Source organism: Uranotaenia lowii, chromosome 2 (assembly GCF_029784155.1).
Source record: "Uranotaenia lowii strain MFRU-FL chromosome 2, ASM2978415v1, whole genome shotgun sequence".
NCBI lineage: Eukaryota > Metazoa > Arthropoda > Insecta > Diptera > Culicidae > Uranotaenia > Uranotaenia lowii.
Window position 1 is genome coordinate 145,108,879 of NC_073692.1, and position 20,477 is coordinate 145,129,355.

Genomic DNA, 20,477 nt, shown 5'->3' on the forward strand with positions numbered 1-20,477 from the left:
CGGCCGAAGACTTCCCCATGCTGGAAAGAAAAGAGAAAATATGAATAAAAGAAAATGAAAATAATTTTAGCACTGAAAAGTGCTGATTGAAATACAGGTAAGGAAAAAATAAATAATGTAAAATGTTCCTGCAGGTACACAGCAACGATACGATGCTCCGGCGTACGTGTTGACGGCTCAACGGTACAGATGGAAGTGGTGATTTCTCCGTCCCTTTTTAAATCGTGTGAAAGGAATGCAAAGAAATAGAAAAAAGGAAGAAAATATTGTTAAAAAATTAAAAAGATACGTTAAAAAGTACGGTTAATGAGAAAGTGTGGGAGAGAAAAGAGATCCTTTGCTGTTTCGGCTGTGCTGTATGTTGACGTCAAGCTGTCCAAAAACCCTGCTGGCTGATGGTTTGCTGCTTTACTCGGATTGCTTCGATTGAATTTCTCCAGATTTTCTGTGATAAGTATGAGGAAATGAATGAAAAGCTAAGTATATTCTTATCAAGGAATATTTAAATAAGGTAGTGTCGAGAGCCATATTGGATTTTTTTTGTGACGTCACAAAAACGAATGTATCGAAAATTTATATGCGAATGGCAGAGATTTCAAAGAAAAACATGTTTTAGAACGAAAATGAATTCCAATTTCATTTTGATTGTGTTGTAAGACCTCTATTTCACTATATTATGAAATTTTCTGTTCCTTTGAAGATTGCATTATGTTTTTTTCTCATTTAAATAATGAACGCAATGTCATCTCAAAGCTAAAACGTTCAAAAACGAAGATAAAATCTACTTTAAAAAGGTCTAGCTGGTAGTTATTGGGTGTTCAACTGATTGTTATGATTTTTATCCAATCGGTTTACCATATTCAATTCTTATGTAGAACAATTAACATCAATTGAATATTGTTAACTCGATTTACTAAAATGCGAATAAATAATTGTGGTTTTATATAAAAGTTTGTTTTTTAATAACTTTTTTGTAATAAGGATCTTAAACTGCACTGACTTGATCATTTTCATGGAAAACTTTGAACTAATTTTAAAGTTTTGCAAATTTTAGTAGGGAAAATCCACCATTTTTTCGAACTTCGATGGTCTATTTCATACAAAAATTACTCGAAAATCCAACTTTTTTCGTACCAATTTTGAAGAGCAAGAATCCTTCTAGAATAACAGGTATTAAAAGTGGAACATTTAAAGCAAATTCTTCAAATTATCAACGAAAAAGACAAATTTCCTAGTAAATTAACAGATTTTTCGTGATTGTGACGTCGCAGTGTGTACTAATACTAAAGCAGGGCTGCCTCGACACTACCTTCTTTAAATATTCCTTGTATTCTTATTCAATATTTTAATTCAAATTTTGTTTTTAGTTTGACCCTTACCATAGAGAGACCGGAGGGTTTTTTTTTCTTATTCTGTACCACTGAGATAGATTGGTTTTCTACCCACACACAGTGGAAGCACATTTTTTTCTGTGGCACGTTCTTAAAATGCTTCGTGTTGTTGCATCTTTGTCCCGCGGGATGGGGCAGTATATGAATGCTCGCTTTTTCACTATTCAGAAACTAAATTCATTTACGCCAAAAATATAATATATCTTCTGAAAGAGTGAAGAGTGAGCAATTTTAGATTTTAGTTTATAGATTGTACTGCTTGTACTTTGCAGATAGTGATGTCACCGAGATGAAAGAGTGGAATTTCTGCTAAATGAACAAATCAATAATGAAATGGAGAGATTTTTAACAAGTTGTAAAGAGGAACTTTATCAAGATCATACAATGATCAATAAACATCAACATCTTTACCTTGCACTCATAATTATGAAGTTAGATATTTCACCTGATAGCTAAAAAAAATTAACCCACTGAATGTTATCTACAGAACTCTCCCAATATTATATTGATAGTTTGAACCGCATTCGACGCTGTATAATGCGCAATTTGTTTATATTATTGGGGATGGGATTTGGGAACACTAATTATGTTTTTTTGTTCTTCTAATGTTTCTTTTGTTAACGAGCTTTGATCACCGCTAATTCTTATTGGCTTTTCTAGTTGATGCTTTTCGGTGAATTTGAAATCAAATACAAACAATTCTTTTGACGTTTCGGCCTACTACCTTCAGCCATCCTCAGAAAACTATATTTTAAACAAAAAACTTAAATTAATACAAAAAATTCTTCACAATATTTCATCACAATTTCACTGCACTTTTGCACTTACGATTTGTATCGCCGCGTGCTTCCTGAACGGCTGTCTTACTTGATTTAAGTCCGGTTTTGAATCGCTTCTAGCAGCTGGCGTCTATCATTCCCGGTGTCGTCGTGATGTTGTTTGTTGTCGTCGTGTTCGGTGACGTCGTTTTTGAATCCGTCGTTTTAGTTGCGAATTGTGGCGTCTCTCTTAGTTTTTTAATAATAGAGCTATATATTTTAGAAATTTCAATCGAATCTTGCTTGATGTTTACTGTTCTTCCTTTTTTGAGTTTTATGTGTAGTGTTTCAGCTGTTTTTCGTTTTCCTTCTTGGTTTACTCTTTCTAAAATATATGCTTTGTCGAAATTAAACTTATGGTTCTGTTCTATGGCATGTTGTGTCAATCCTGTGGCTCTGGTGTTTTGTTTGAGACTCGTTTTATGATTTTTAATCCTTTTTTCCAGAGTTTGAGATGTTTGTCCACAGTATTCTTTCCCGCATTCACAAGGAATTGAATATACCACATTTGTCTGTTTTAATTTTGGAATTTGGTCTTTCGTTTTTGTGAATAAACAGGTTTTAATTTTGTTGATTGGTCTCGAGGATGCAATTATGCCATGATTTTTCAGTACTCTACTAACTTTTTCACTCAATCCAGGAATGTATGTTAGTGAGACGTATTTTCCTAGATTTTCCGTAGTGCTGTTGCTTAGCGAGTTGTAAATAGCATCTACCCTCTTTTTTAAAATATATTTGATAAATTCATCTGGGTAATTATTTAAATGAAGTATTTTACTGACTTTATTGATGCTCATTTCACGTTTTTCAACGTCGCTAAGTTTCAGTGCCCGGTCAATCAATGCAATCGCTGTGTTCTTTTTGTGTATATATGGACTTTCTGAATAATAATCCAAATATCTTCCGTTTTCTTGTTTGGTGTACCAGTTTTTCTCAATCTTTCCCTGACACCTAGAAAGTTTGAGATCCAAGAAACGCAATGAGTTTTCAGTTTCTTTTTCCAGCGTAAATTTTATGCTTGGGCATTGACCCTCCACCGAGGATTTACGGTCTTCCTAAAATTCATAAAGAAGACCGCCCGCTTCGACCGGTAGTGTCGACAGTGGGGTCAGCTACGTACCGAATGGCTCAGTTTCTTGCCAACGTGCTACAAAACGTCGTCGGCAAAACGAAACACCACGTGCGTAGTAGCTTCGACTTCGCGTCGGAGATCACCAATGTTCGGGTCCCTGAGGGTTGCATTATTTACTCGCTGGACGTCGTGTCGCTCTACACGAACGTACCAGTTCAAAATGTGTACGATATAATTGAACAAAAGTGGCGGGAAATTAGCGATTACACGCCGATACCATGGACTGAATTCAAACGCGCCCTTCACACAATACTTGGAGCGTCGTTTTTTCAGTACAATGGTAAAATCTTCGAGCAAACTTTTGGCACACCGATGGGCTCTCCTCTATCCCCGGTAGTAGCGTCTCTCTTGATGGAACAACTCGAGGAAACCGCCATCCAATGCCTACGAGATAAAGGTATCAACCTCGTGATGTATAAACGCTACGTCGATGACTGTTTGATAGTAGGTTATGAAAACGACATAGATTGCGTGCTAGCCGAATTTAACGGTCAATGCCCAAGCATAAAATTTACGCTGGAAAAAGAAACTGAAAACTCATTGCGTTTCTTGGATCTCAAACTTTCTAGGTGTCAGGGAAAGATTGAGAAAAACTGGTACACCAAACAAGAAAACGGAAGATATTTGGATTATTATTCAGAAAGTCCATATATACACAAAAAGAACACAGCGATTGCATTGATTGACCGGGCACTGAAACTTAGCGACGTTGAAAAACGTGAAATGAGCATCAATAAAGTCAGTAAAATACTTCATTTAAATAATTACCCAGATGAATTTATCAAATATATTTTAAAAAAGAGGGTAGATGCTATTTACAACTCGCTAAGCAACAGCACTACGGAAAATCTAGGAAAATACGTCTCACTAACATACATTCCTGGATTGAGTGAAAAAGTTAGTAGAGTACTGAAAAATCATGGCATAATTGCATCCTCGAGACCAATCAACAAAATTAAAACCTGTTTATTCACAAAAACGAAAGACCAAATTCCAAAATTAAAACAGACAAATGTGGTATATTCAATTCCTTGTGAATGCGGGAAAGAATACTGTGGACAAACATCTCAAACTCTGGAAAAAAGGATTAAAAATCATAAAACGAGTCTCAAACAAAACACCAGAGCCACAGGATTGACACAACATGCCATAGAACAGAACCATAAGTTTAATTTCGACAAAGCATATATTTTAGAAAGAGTAAACCAAGAAGGAAAACGAAAAACAGCTGAAACACTACACATAAAACTCAAAAAAGGAAGAACAGTAAACATCAAGCAAGATTCGATTGAAATTTCTAAAATATATAGCTCTATTATTAAAAAACTAAGAGAGACGCCACAATTCGCAACTAAAACGACGGATTCAAAAACGACGTCACCGAACACGACGACAACAAACAACATCACGACGACACCGGGAATGATAGACGCCAGCTGCTAGAAGCGATTCAAAACCGGACTTAAATCAAGTAAGACAGCCGTTCAGGAAGCACGCGGCGATACAAATCGTAAGTGCAAAAGTGCAGTGAAATTGTGATGAAATATTGTGAAGAATTTTTTGTATTAATTTAAGTTTTTTGTTTAAAATATAGTTTTCTGAGGATGGCTGAAGGTAGTAGGCCGAAACGTCAAAAGAATTGTTTGTATTTGATTTCAAATTCACCGAAAAGCATCAACTAGAAAAGCCAATAATGTTTCTTTTCAAGAGCGAGCAAAGGCGCTATATCCAAGGTCAAAGACCAGAAATGATAGTGCATCGAAATCCGAAACTATTAATTTTAACTATTACTATTCACGTTAAATCAATACTTAAATCGAAATTTAAAAATAAAAAAAAGTCAAAGGAAAAAATTAAGCAAATTTGGAATGAAATATTATATATATACCATGGAGTTTCGGATTTCTGTGCAGAAAAACATCATTTCCATCCACAGAAGGACGAATGCATACGGACCATCATCAAGGAGCACAGGAAATTTAGCATATATGCTTCCATCGTTAAAATCTTAGTTATAAGTAGCCATGGAAACGTATGGTACTGTTGTCCACGTTTCTCCCTCCCTTTGTTCCAGTTGTCTCTGCGTCCAATACTGCACAGTGGGCCCGGCCTAGTTAAGATGAGTAGTAAATGTACTTTTATTACTCACCGGGATGCTGACAAGATCTGGCTGTGTATGTATCATAAGCATAAGCATAAGCATAAGCATTCTCCGTCCCTTTTTAAATCGTGCTTCGCGGAGTAAGACGATCCTGGGCCAGCCCGGAAGGCGTAGCGCTAGTCCTTGGATAAGCAGAAATCTTACTTCTTCAAAAATAATTTCATTTCCGGGAGCAAGCAAAAATTTGCAGCGAAAAAAAACCCGTCATAAATGGTCACAGCCGTCCTCTTTGATTGATTGACTACTCAAGTTATTTTTTTTAAGTTCTATTAGTGACACTTTACTATCTTTGTGACATTCGTGTCATACTCAAGTTGACTAAAAATTCAGTTATATGAAGCTTTTGAATGATGCGCAAAAATGGAACGCATATTTCGCATCTATGCTTAAAGTCTTCTAAGGGATGAGGATAAGGGCTTTCAATTTTTCCGACCGAAAGCAGAGAGGTTGTGGAAGGTGGCCAATGGGTGTTAGCAGGAGAAATTGACCATTCCACTGTTAAAGTTTGGAATTGACGAGACAAACCGTCGAGACAACCGGCTGCCGGCACTGGGTTAATCGAGACCGTAGTAGTAGTATCTATGGTAGACGCTTTTTGTCTGTCCTAGCTGGTTTGAATTTGTTATTTTTAAGCTTAGCCTTTTGAATATTTTGTTAGTATTTTGAATAAGATATTAGATAAAATAAAAAAAAAAATTATCTAGAAATTTCGACATTCAAACTAAACAGATTCAACGGAATGGAAGTTTTCAATATCCTTAACACTCAAAGAAAATTTACCCATTTACCTTACTACTCATTTATTCCAAATGCGTAAAATGTTTCTTCTCAGTAGTAGTAGTAGCAGTAGCAGTAGCAGTTGTACTCGTATTTTCCCGAGTAGTAAGAGTACTTGCGCTTTTCAGACTTTTCAATGGGTGGTAACTAAAAGGAAACCAAACGAGACGGGGTGGTTTGGCGGAAAAAGTTTTTCTCATCCTCCGCAAACATTTGCTGGTAGGACGCCAGACAGCTTTCGAGTTTTCACTCTCTTGCTCCCAACGCTCACATTTCGGGTCGGGAATATTCTGGATGTGGGTTATGCTTATGGGAAATGAGCTTTCGGAGCTTTCCGATTTTTTTTTTCTTCACTTTTAATGGAGAGGAACTCACTGCACAGACGCATATTCGGGAGACCATTTTGTGCCGGTGGTAGATATGTCGTAGGACTTGTAGCGGCATCTCGTTTGATGGTGTTAGTGTACGAGACAACTTAATGCGTTTTGAAGCTTCCATCGCGGGTCAGGCTCGTGCAACCTTGACGTAGGTCATGAATTGCGAAGCACACGTTGTTGGAGAAAAGTCGTTACTTTTCCAAACGAAACAGATTCCAAATAATTAACGCTAGGCTCAACAATCCGGTGGTTTCAGTTAGTTTAGTTTGCATAACAATCTTTTGTAATTAATTAACAATGTACAATTTCTGAAGAAATCGTTTTTTTTCTTACTGTGCATCACCTAACTTTTTATCCAATCAATAGAGTTTAAAAAACTTCAGACATGCAAGTTTTATATTTCAACAACCACTCTGTGATATTGCAGTATGAATGGCAAAAGTGAAAAAAAAATTGATTTCGTAGAATTACTGTATCTCACATACAGTTTACTACATTACAAAGTTCAAATTTTGTGACACATATATAGTAGTGTAATAGTTTATCTATTTTACGCAGAAAATTAAAATCAAAATAAATCAAAATAATAAAGTCAATGTAGTGATGGTGCGCGTGCTTTCCATTTCTATATAATTATTGGAGAGCCGGGCTAAATGCGCATACTAAGGAGAATAATCATTTTCTCCAATATTTCAGAAGAAAAGAGTTTAAAAACTATGTGCACATGAGTGGAAATCTGATTTATATATGTTGGAGCAATTTTTCTGTCAAAATCTATCAAAGTTTTTGAGATAAAGAATTTATTATAAAAGTAGTCAAAAAGGGGCGCTGGGGGTAAGACCGTCACCGTTACCAGAAAACCTAAATTTTTAGTGTATTTAAACAATGTACATGTTAGTATTTCTAATTTTAGACATATTGACTTACATCAAACCCACCGTGCAGAGTCAGATGTCAAAATAATAAACAAAACAATTCGGAGTGCCACCTCTGCGCAATCGACTGTAATATTTCGCGAGTGGGATTTAAGGTTTAATTCGTGAAAAAGCTTAAAATCCGTTGTAGTTGGTATCTTTGCTTGTTGGAAAAGTTAAATCATTAAAGTGGTACAAATTTTATTCTTTAAAATATGCTTGTTGTAAGTGTAACCGTCCCTCTTTAAGTGGGATAAGTTCTGTATGGTTTATGGATAGTTAGGTGTTACTAAAGCATATTTTCTTCTATTTCAGATGCCTCACAAGTACCAAAGCAAAACGACCCGTGGTAGTTGGACCCAAGAGAGCCTTACCCTTGCAAAAGAGACTAGCGCTTGTGGGGTTTCTCCAAAACTTTTGGAATCCCCAGGACCAAGCTCGAAACTAGGACCAAGAGAAACCATCTTTACGATGAATTAGGAAGCGGAGCTTATGCAGCTCCTGCTTAACCTGCTTGACATAGTCAGAAAACTGGCCAAATTCCATGTATTCAAGATATTGGCAATTTAGAACCTTCCTGTTTAATGGACAAGTATCCAGAAAGAAATCTAAAAAAATGTTGTTAAAACCTTGGACATGTAACACCCCGCTCCCTCTACCTTAACCAAATCCCTCCATCTTAACTGTCCACGAGGAATGTGGTCGGCCTCCTAAAACAATTAACATCACACGAGCTTATTCACTGAATTTAAAATGAAAAAAATAATGTCACTGTAGGAAAAATTGTATAGGTGGTAAATTTTTGAATTGCTATTTAAAAATTCTTCGACTTTTTTCATGTTTATATTGAGTTTGTATGCCCACACTCCGCCTCAACAAAACACCCTCTTCTCCACCCTAAGGTCGGGGATCTTAGTCGCTGCTTAAAAAAACTATTTGTTGAGCTTACAAATCCATACGCAATTAAAGTTTTCTATTTTTAAGTAATTATAACACGTGAGTTATGTTAAGAAGGGGAAAAAATGGCATATCGAGCACCCGGGGCGAACTAGACACCCCTCTTTTCTAAGGAAATACGTATTTTCACAAAGAAACTTTTAAGAGGAACTATTTTTTAGTTCCTTAGTATTAATTATTCAGCAAAAAATAAATCTCTTTATCATCTTTACAGAAATAAATGTTTTTCCTCAACAATATTTCGGAAACAGATAATTCCTTCGTTGAGTCCCTCAATTGTTTGTAATTTGAACTCGTGACTAGTGGTTCAGCAATATAATAAGAAAGTCGTGTTCATTTCAACAATTTCATGCCTTTTTACTCTTCGATATATTTAGTTTACTTCGGAACGGGACATTTGAACCGATTAACGATGTTTTTCTACGTACCTTCGATAATCGAACGTTTTCTGTAATCGTACACACCCTCTGGACCCATCATTTTCGATTAGCGAGCGAGTACTGTATTTATATATTATTCAGATTCATTGCATGTATAAAATATAATATTCATATTCATTTTCACATTTATATTCATATTCATATTCACATTCTTATTAATAGCGGAGTGTGGGATATCATGGGCCACTGGTGTTGGAAAAAAGTGGTCGAAATTTCGATACTTTTAGCGCATTTTGAAAACTTTGCCATACAAAAACATATTCAAGATCTGTGGCTTTCAAGTTTTTTTACAACACGTGTTGTATTTTCGCATGCTGTGATGCAAAAATAGCAATATTTCGGCTGAAATAGAAACAGTTCTGTAAAAAAAATACAACGCCCACAGATCTTGAAAACATTTTTGCATGGTATAATTTTCAAAATGTGCTACAAGTGTCAACATTTTTACCACTTTTTCCCAACACGAGGGAACTTGCTCTTATATAAATCTATTTCCCCGAGTTATGTCTGTTTCGAAAAAAGTTTTTTTTTGAAAAATTGTGTGGAATCGTGGCCCACTAAATCCAAATTGACTACATAACGTGCAAAGTATCTAAGTTGACTCAAAACTGAAATTTCATAATTCATTTAGTTATAAAACAAGCAATTTCAGATGAGGAAATATAAAAAGAGAGTGGTGTATGATCGAATAATTCCTAAAACCTGGCTCGCGAACGTTTTGGCAAAATTCCTTATATAGGATGGATAAAATATTGTTTATAACTCTTCATTTAACATAAGAAAACTTTACAGATATAAAAAACGTATTTAAAGTTCTAATTGTGCATAAAAACGTAAAATTATAGGTGGCACAAGATACCCCACAAAATGTGGCCCACGGTTCCCCACAAGCAATGATTTGCAAATTGGTTGCGTTTGTGTGACATATTGATGTTTCATCAAAAATTTCTTTTCCATGTGAAAAAACATCACAAAACTAAGACCATAAGCGTATGAGCAAAATTTTGTTTAGGCACTTTAGGTTCCTCATCGATGCAATTTGCGGGTGCTCGTTTAATTTTGTAAGAGATTTTTTTAAGCTTTATAAATAAAAGAAGCAACAATAATAGACGAACAATAATTATTTTTGTTCATTTATGTATTTTTTAAGAAATTTGAATTTAAATTTTAGGTAGGCGATGACTTTTGCCAATCGCACGCGTTTTTCGTGTCGTCCGCGAAAATTTCATAAAATCCTAAATTTAACGTCGGAAAAGGGACATAAAATTATCTTAACATGTATCAAAGTGAAGGCTGGTATAAAGTGTTAAAGTTTCCACCGGCGAAATCCCGGTGTAATATATTAAATTTCATGAAGAGAGATGCTAAACGGTTGGTACAAAATTTTTGTCTCTAAATACCGGCCGGAAATGTGTTTTTTTTTCGTGCTCATCATTTTTCCGGAAAATTTGCAGTTTTAATGTGAACATATCAGTTGAATACGTGGAAGAAACTATCGCCGTATGATCGGGAATGGTTTGCATCAGTTGTGCTCATTGGCTTATGGTGAAATTAGTTGTTTTGTGATGTTGGGTTTGGGCACCTAAGAATTTGATTCTTGATAACGAAGTGTTGTTCGATTGAAGGGGGAATGCACGTTTGCATCTAATGTTCAAGCTACAGGCGGATGTCCTGAAGTTACCAAATATCAGAGTACAAGTTTATGTTAAAAATTCTGAATGTACAGATTTGAACTGTAGTTGAAAAAGTGATTCTGTGGTGACATTTGATGGTGCGTTTTTGTTTGAAGTGTGTTTGTCGCATGTTTGTTTTTTGGTTTTCAACGGAAGCTCAAGGCATGCTACGCTTTTTCGGTCATTTTCTACTGGTAAACCAATGAAGGTTTAAGGAATGTAACTACACAAAGCTAAGTATCATTGATAGTTAGGATATACAGAACTTCATCTATTTATCTAATTTTTATTATATTTATTTATTAATTTAATTTGTTTAATTTATTTAATCACATCATAACAATTTTGCTTGTGGAAGCTAAAACGAAAGCTTCAAATTCAATTAATTATGTGTTCAAAACACAATGAATAAGTTGTGTTTTGAACACATAATTTACTGAATTTACTTAAAACTTTACTAAATTTACAAAAAAAAAAACAATAAATCAAATACTTTGTTCCTGATTAAAATCCTAAAATAAACCTTCTGAGCTCTCAAAGATCTCGGAAGGTTGTGTTCTACTAATGTTTTTGTTTTGTTATTTTTTACTTTCAAGAGCGAGTAAAGGCGCTTTATCCTTGGTCGATGACCAGAAATGATGGTACACAAAAATCAGCAAAGCAAATATCCAATTTATAATATTTAATAATTTCAAGTTCTCCAGATGAAAAACCTTGTTTGAGGGTGTTGGTGATGATAGTAACTCTTGCTTAAAGATTTCTGTGTACAAAGTAACTCATTTCCAGCCGCCGAAGGATGGGTCATATTCCATAGGTTCCATTATCAACAAGGAGCATTTTTTTAGCTAGTGCTTCCACCGCAATGCCCCTCGGAGCGTATGGTACTGGTGGTCCACGCTTCTTCTTTCTTTTTGTTCCTGACGTCTCTGCGTTCTCTGCTCCACAGTAGGCCCGACCACTTTATGTTTTTAAATATTTTAATGTTTCTATGTTAACATAATTAAAAGCATGAACGAAGACAAGATGAATAATAACATGTTTTTATTATTCTTCGGGACTCAGACTTAAGTTCTGGCTGTGGAAGTACGATTAGTGATTAGTGATTAGTGAAATTTGAATTTAAATTTTAACATCGGCTCGACTAGTTTAGACCAAATCATTGCACAGTGGGGATTTTTGATCAAAAAAAGATACCTATTTTTGTGACGATCGCCTAAACTGTTCTAAATTTTGGAAAACTATCATTTCTTATGCAAAAAAACACGAGGAATCGAATGGTCTACACCGCTTTCTGATAAAATGACTCTTAACGTCTCATTTTGCCCGATTTACTCTATTTTTTGGGTGCAAAGTTATAATTCAGATTGTAGCCATCTACCTTGCAACCAAAAAGTCATACAAACCATATTTATTTATGTAAAAATGCCAGTTGAATCGATTGGTGTACTCCACTTTTTGTTTCTACTACGACAAGTGGCTCATTTTGCCTTTTTTCCCCTAAATTTGATATTTTTTTCTAATAAAAGCAGTCAAACAAAGTGTAATCCAACAATTTTTCATCATGAATGATCATTTTTGGTAGATTTATTCGTATTCTAGCTAATTGCGTCACTTTTTTGTGCTAGAATGATACATCTTTCTGTTCAGCAATTGGTTTTTCACATGGTTCAGTTATTACTGTGCACTTTCTGATGCATTCTCGAAAGTTACAATATTTTTTTTTAAAATTGCAAGTATTTAGGGGAAATAGAGTCAAATAGGACTTTATTCATCAACAGAATTTAAGCGGTGTCCATTATTTTATTCAACAGTTAGTTTCACATATGATTTAATGATTTTGTACATTTTTCGATGCCTTCTCATTTGTCACTACGATTTTTTGGTTCATATTGTATGAGTTTATGAATGAATTTAAGATAAATTGGGGAAAATGAGACTTTTCTTGTCAACTCAGTGCTAAGCGGTGTACTCCATTCGATTCAGCGATAAGTTATCCACCTGATTCAATGTTTTTCTCATATGTTCATTTGCATTTTCGTTTGTTACAATGTTTTTTTCCAAGAAACTGCATAAATTTAGGGGAAAATTGGGGTGGTTGTGACTCTTCTCGTCAACTTCACGCTTAGCGAAGTACATCATTTGATTCAGCAATAAGTTTTACACCCGATTCAATGTTTTTTGTATCTGTTAAATTAAATTCTCGTTTGTAACAATGTATTTTTCAAAGAAATTTAATGAATTTAGGGGAAATCGGGGTGTTTGAGGCTCTTCTCGTCAACTGAACGCTAAGCGGTGTACATCATTCGATACAGCAATAAGTTTTACACCTGTTTCAATCATTTTTGTGCATTTTATGATACATTGTCATTTGTTATAATGATTTTTTTCCACATATCGCTCGATTTTAGGGGAAATTGAGGTGACTGCGGTCATTCTCGTAAGCTGAGCACTAAGCGGTGTACACCACTCGATTCAGCGACAAATTTTAAACTAAATCACTTGGTTTTTGCATTTGGTATGTGAATCGCTCGATTGTTACAGTGAAATTTCTGCATAAATTTAAAAATCTAGGGGAGGTCGGGGATATTTAGCCATTTCATTCTAGTACAAAAAAGTGACGCGATTAGCTAGAATATGAATAAATCTACCAAAAATGATGATTCATGATGAAAAATTGTTGGATTACACTTTGTTTGACTGCATTTCTTTGAAAAAAATCTTAAATTTAAGGGAAAAGAGGCGAAATGAGCCACTTGTCGTAGTAAAAACAAAAATTGGAGTACACCAATCGATTCAACTGACATTTTACATAAATGAGTATGGTTTGTATGTCTCTTTTGTTGCAAGGTAGATGCCTATAATCGGAATTATAACTTTACACCCAAAAAAATAGGAGAAATCGGGCAAAATGAGACGTTAAGAGTCATTTTATCAGAAAGCGGTGTAGACCATTCGATTCCTCGTGTTTTTTTACATAAAGAATGGTTGTTTTTTCATGCAAGGCATTCTTGCCTGAATTGGGTACCTTTTTTGACAAGAAATCCCCACTGTGCATTGGTTGAATGATCTGTCATTTTCCGATCGAAACCTTTTCTGTCTGTTATTGAACAAACCTGTTGCTAATTTTGGAGATTCGATCGATTTGACATTTCACTACACTACATTTTTTTACTGTGGTGAGTTCACATTCGCGTCAGCGTTGACGAGAACTGTAAACCGGGCTTTACCGTTTACTCGGAATGTCCCGCTTTTTCCATCGGAGTATAGCTTAAGAATTTTTATTCAATTCTCAATCTTAATCTTAATACAATTCGAATTTTTATCACAGAATTCATAATTTTAGAAACATTCACAAATTTCACCGATTTTGAAAATTTTGAACGTTTTTTCATATTTTAATTTTCATATATCAATTTAAATTTTGGAACATTATCTTTGGATTACTTGTGAAACTTGATAAAATTGGTAATGTCAATTGATTTTTCATAAGTAAAATGTTAGAAAGACGCAATTCAACATGACTTTTGAATGAAATGAATGAAAAAAAAAACACCATATAAAACCGTCACGGGATTTTGAGGTGAAATCACAGAATGTCAGATTTTTTTTGGTCAAAGCACGGAACTTTTGGCAACCTTGGTCTTTACTTAACCTTCTTTTGCGGTTAGGGTCTAAACATATGACCCAAACTGTACTTTCTCGACGCGATATCTCAGGAACGGTTAAAGCTAGATACATGAAATTCTTTTTAATTTTTTTTAAAATGAGAACCTCTACAATTTCTCATTTTTTAGATTTTTAAATAAGATTAGCAGAGTCACCCAGCAACAAAAAGGACAATTAGCCGGTTAGGGTCATATATACCTGGATTATTGTTTTGGTTATAAAATCAAAACTACTAAACCGGTTTTCATAAACTATACCATTTAAAAATTGTCCAAATGTCTGCTATCAGATGCTTTTTTAAAAAATCAGTCATGTTTTTATGCTCTTCTGAAAACGACTTTAAAGTCAAAAAGTCCTTAAAAATGAGTGTTTTGCATCAAAGATCACTCATTTTGTTGAAATCATATTGAAAATCGATTGATTGATATGAATTCACATTGATTAAGAGTTCGTATTGAAACAAAAAAAAATGCTTGGTTTTACAGACCACAGCTGGTTATTTGAAAAGTTCATTAAGAAAATGTTCAATAACTATATTTTCTATGAAGATCAATGGGTTTTGATGAAAAAAATTGTCGATCTGTTCAATTACATTCAATTCCAACCAATAGTGATGAATTAATAATGAAGAGACAGATAGTGTGACCAATTCTAGTATTAAATCATAGAATTTCAACATATTGAGGACCAAATCGGAGGTATATCGACTTTTACTTAACGCTTTTTGCTACCCTGAGCATATCTTCTCTGAAATGTGAAATTTTGAATAATGTTATTAGAAATTTAATACGAAACTTCAATCAACTCAAGCATTTGAAGTCTACACATTTAATTTCGCATAATCTCAAATTTGCCGAGATATTCCAGCTGGCTTGATCCCACAATCCACTGTTTTTCAGTTATTCGTTCGTTTGATGAGCTATCCAACCCCTCACATATCCCCTTTAATAGAGTTAAAGTATTTTTTATATTCTTTCAAAAATCATATACATTCTGATTCATACTCATCATTTTACCTTGAATCTTTTTCAGTCCAAACCAAATTTTTTTGGAAGAAACAAAATGTAAAACAAGAAACAGATACTTGGCTGAATTTTCCGGATCTTGATGTAGGTACCCGATCAGGAGGGAAACACTAAATTATATCAAGATGAGATATTTTGATACTAATATTCTTCCTATCTAAATGAGTTATTATTCAGTACTCGTAGGATGTTAAAATATCTCAAATTTTATAAAAAAATCTATGCGATCATAGCTAAATTATATCAATTTTAGATATGCTCCTTACAAGATTATATCTCGTTCAGATAGCATAGTTTGATATCCCGATCAGGAGGGAAAAACAAAATTATATCAAAATGAGATATTTTGATACTTATTTTTTTCTATCTAAATGAGTTATAATTCAGTACTCGTGGGATGTTAAAATATCTCAAATTATATCAAAAAATCTATACGATCATAGCTAAATTATATCAGTTTTTGATATGCTCCTATCAAGATTATATCTCGTTCAGATAGCATAGTTTGATATTGGACAGAACAAATTATATCAAAATTATAACTTATCAAGATATGAGTGCTTCGAGAAAATTTTCTAGTGGAAGGTCAATAAACCACATTATTTGATGAAACCATGCCCCATTTTTGGTTTTCCAAAAATTTGATTCAATTTCATGAATCTGTTGAGCGAAACTCGTTAATGTTAGGTTTGAGCCGTTGACTTCGATGTCCGTGTTTCAGAAAAAGTTATACGTATATCAAAATAAGATATAATCATTTGATTTTAGGACAATCCGAAACAAATCTTGATCATTGAATATGAGCTCAACCCCATTCAAGTTTGTCAATCAGAATAGGATATAATTCAGATTGGAGAAACTTAAAATCGAAAATTTGGAGTACTTAATTATAACTAAATCAGATGTAAATATCTTGGTGAGATACCTTTGAGTTATTATTTTGATATGCTCTCCTGATCGGGATTGGGAAGCACAAAACCTGTCAAAATTATAACTTATCAAGATATGAATGCTTCGAGAAAATTTTCTAGTGGAATGTCAATAAACCACATTAGTTGCTAAAACCATGCCCCATTTTTTGGTTTCCCAAAACTTGGATTCAATTTTATGAATCTGTTGAGCGAAACTCATAAACGTACGGTTTGGGCCGTTGACTTCGATGTCCGTGTTTCAGAAAAAGTTGTACGTATATCAAAATAAGATATAATCATTTTATTTTAGGACAATCCGAAAAAAATCTTGATCATTGAAAATGAGCTCAACCCCATTCAAGTCTGTCAATCAGAATAAGATATAATTCAGATTGTAGAAACTTAAAATCGAAAATTTGTAGTACTTAATTATAACTGAATGAAATGTAAATGGCTTGGTGAGATACACTTGAGTTATTATTTTGATATGCTCTCCTGATCGGGTATGTATATCAAAATAATTACTCAAACATATTTCAATGAGATATTTATATCTGATACAGTTATAATTTAATATTCAAAGCTTTTGATTTCTTCAATCTGGATTACACCTTATTGTGATTGACAGACTTGTATAAGATTGAGCTCATTTTCCACGATAAAGATTTTTTTTTCAGATTATGCTGAAATATTATGGTCATATCTTATTTTGATACGCATACAACTTTTTATGAAACACGGACATCGAATTCCACGGTCCAAACCGAATTTCAATGAGTTTCGCCCAACAGATTCATTAAATTGAATCTTTACTTGGGAAAACAAAAATGGAGCGTGCCTTTAACGAATAATGTGGGTTTTGGACATTCCACTAGAAATTATTCTCAATGAATTCATATCTAGACGAGTTATATTTATGATAGATTTATGATATGAATATGTATTTCGCTCCTAATCGGGAGCTCTTAACATTTTTCAAATAAATTCCAACAGACATTCTTTTTGCAAACACAAGCACCATCTACTGACGGAAGTTGTGTTAAATGATCGTACCGTGTAACAAAACTGAAATTTAACTCAAGATGCATTCTGATTTTTTTCTATCCAATTGAAGTATAAAACTTTGTAAAATACACTCTTAGATAATTTGATTCAGTTTTGAAGAAACATATGAACTGGCTCGTTTAAATTGAGTTATTCGCAATCATACTTGATTTATTTAACGATTGTGAAAAAACTTTAACTTTATCAGTAATTATAATAAAAGAAACATTGACGTAAAGCAAAGATATCAAAAAAAGAAAATCTAAAATTACTATATGATAAAAACCGTTGAAGCAAACTCTAAAATTTCGGATTTTTAGGTTCGGTTTTGAGTTTTTACCCTAAATGTAACAATCTGGCGGAAGACGAAATACGAGACAAAATCTAAAAGAAGGTATAAGATCATTGTTTTATAGTTTTTTGACACAATTTCAAGATAAATAAAAACAATCATAGCAATCATATATTTTTTATAATTTTCTGACAGTTACTCGCAAAGAAAAATACCATATATGAAGATTTTGTGTGTGTACAGGTGTTAAATCCGAGTTTGCATTTTTGAGCAACAATTTTCGAAAAAAAAAATGAAAATCGAGAGGGAAGTGTTTTGCAGTTGCAAAAAGCGATAAGCCAAAATTTAGAACACAGTCCCATTAAGTGCGCTGCGCATGAAATAATGCGCAACCCCATCTCTGGTACAGAAGATTTTTGAGTTCAAAAATCAGTCATTTTTCTGCCTCCCGGTTTCTGTAAGAGTGGGGAATCTAATCCATTTTTGCCACCAGCCCATTGAAAGAGTACTATGTATTCCGTTACCGAGACTCGATTTCATGATCCATGGCTTAGAAGACTGAAACGTTATCCTCTAGGCCACGGTCAGCGGCTGACAGTTGACATTGGTTGACATACGACCTTTGCAATGCAATGCAATGCAAACTCTAGAACTGTGCAATTCAGTGGTGAAAACCTTACGAAAAAATCGACAGATGGGTTAAGGTGGTTTGCTGTATGCAGTAGCCCATGCAACTATTAAGTTTATGTATTTTTTTTGTTTAATTCAAATCTTCGGTTAATTTTTGGTCCACCTATTTGTTTTTTTACTTACCTACTTATTGCAGAAACTTCTGAGTTTTTTTTAAATGCTCTTTAAACTGAGGTCAAAATTCAATAGTTTTGAAAACTACTTACCAAATTTCCTTGAAATCAACCATTTCTAAGCACAATCTGTTAACGATGGTTGTTACATCACAAAGCTTGTCTCGCCCAGCAACTAACTGACTGATGGCACCAAACCAGACACTCGGTGGGGTTTTGATATTTTACGTCGCAGTTTCAAATACCGAGACTTGATCCGGCAGAATAATAACGCGCAGAGCTCTGAGTAGGAACCGATAGTTTTTCGTTCCTTCGTTTTATTTTTTGCATCTCTCGAACACCCGAAGAGTATGGGGGGATGATTGAGTTTTCACTGGAGCACCAGCATTCGATAACAGCATCCCACGTTCCGATTTTTTTCTGCCATCAAAGGACATTTCTCGAAATTCACGTGGATGTTAAAACGAAGTCGTGGAAAAACTGCAACGCAAAATGAATATATAAATGTGAAAGGAGAAAAAAACATCACCGCGGGCTGTTGGTTGACGTTGATTTTTCACTAACGGCGTCACTAGTATTTCGCGTGATGGTGAAATAGAATTTCACCGTAATTTGATTAACTTTTTAATGGTATGTTTTTGGAAGGAATTTGTAATTCTCGCAATATTTAATCAGGCTCAAAATAATCGAACAGCATAACGGAACCACTTTTATTCTGAGAAGTTTTCATTATTGATTGAAAATTTTTCTCCCAAATTTCAAACATACTGCAAAAGTCACATTCAAACTTGACTTGGCAACGAACGCCAAACTGACCACAATTACAAAATTTGAGGCAACCGGTTCCTGAAAAGGACGTCTGCGTCTATTCAACTTTGGCGATGCACTACGATGCAGTAGTCTAGGCAATGGGACGCTTTTTCGTCTGGAGTTTCCGGCGAGAGCTTTTCTCCCCAAATTGTGGGAAATTCACGGTGGTGGCGACGGAGGAGCTTTTTTGCCATGGGAACGTAAACCGAATGGACAGAGAAAAAAAACTCACTAACTTCAGCTCGTCGGTATTACAACAATATTGGAAGCGGAATTTTCCGGTGATGCACTCTGATGTTTTTCCGTTTAGAATGGCTTTATTAAATTCCTTCGAATGTTCTTTTTTATATCACAAGAGGATTTTCCTAGCAAACAAAAGTTGTTTGATTGCTTAGAGCAAGTTCACTGGTGTTGGGAAAAAGTGGTAGAAATTTTGACACTTAAGGCACATTTTGAAAATTTTGCCATGCAAAAACATTTTCAAGATCTGTGGCCTTCTAGTTTTTTTTACAACACGTGTTGTATTTTCGCATGCTGTGATGCAAAAATAGCAAAATTTTATCATCACATACGGCTGAAATAGAAACAGTGTTGTAAAAAAATACAACTCCCCAAGATCTTGAAACCATTTTTGCATGGTAAAATTTTAAAAATGTCAAAATTTCTACCACTTTTTCCCAACACCAGTGAATTTGCTCTTATGTAGCAGGCAAGCGTGATAACATTTTTAGAGCAAGTTCACTTGTGTTGGGGGAAAGTGGTAGAAATTTTGACACTTGCAACACATTTTGAAAGTTTTACCATGCGAAAATGTTTTCAAGATCGTTAGGCGTTGTATTTTTTTACAGCACTGTTTCTATTTCAGAAGTATGTGATAGAAATATTGCTAGTTTTGCATCACAGCATGCAAGAATACAACACGTGTTGTAAAAACTCTTGAAGGCCACAGATCTTGAAATGTTTTCGCATGGTAAAGTTTTCAAAATGTGCTAAAAGTGTCAATATTTCTATCACTTTCTCCAAAAAACAGTTAACTTGCTCTTAGTGGTACTTAAAGCCATTGATCTCGACAGAGTTTCATTCAAAATTAAATCAATTTTCCACCAATTTAAGGGGGGGAAGGGGGGGGGGTAGGGTCTAACGGGTAAAAAAAAAACACCATTTTCACGATTTTTTTCTAGAGCTATCGTTCAAACAAATGTACTCAAATTTTTTGCATTATACAAAGCATTGTTAAAAGAACATTTAGTAATTTTTTCGTAGAAAAATATTGAAAAATGAGCCGG

The 20,477-nt window shown here is 34.4% G+C and overlaps 1 protein-coding gene across 1 annotated transcript in view; it reads right to left on the reverse strand.

Moving 5' to 3' along the window:
• LOC129749562 (mucin-2-like) overlaps positions 1-19,239 on the reverse strand; it is a 265,074-nt gene extending 245,835 nt beyond the window's left edge. The window contains exon 1 of the mRNA XM_055744576.1: positions 18,475-19,239. The gene's annotated coding sequence lies outside the window, so the exon portion shown is untranslated. The remainder of the gene's footprint in view (positions 1-18,474) is intronic.
• Positions 19,240-20,477: the final 1,238 nt, after the last annotated feature.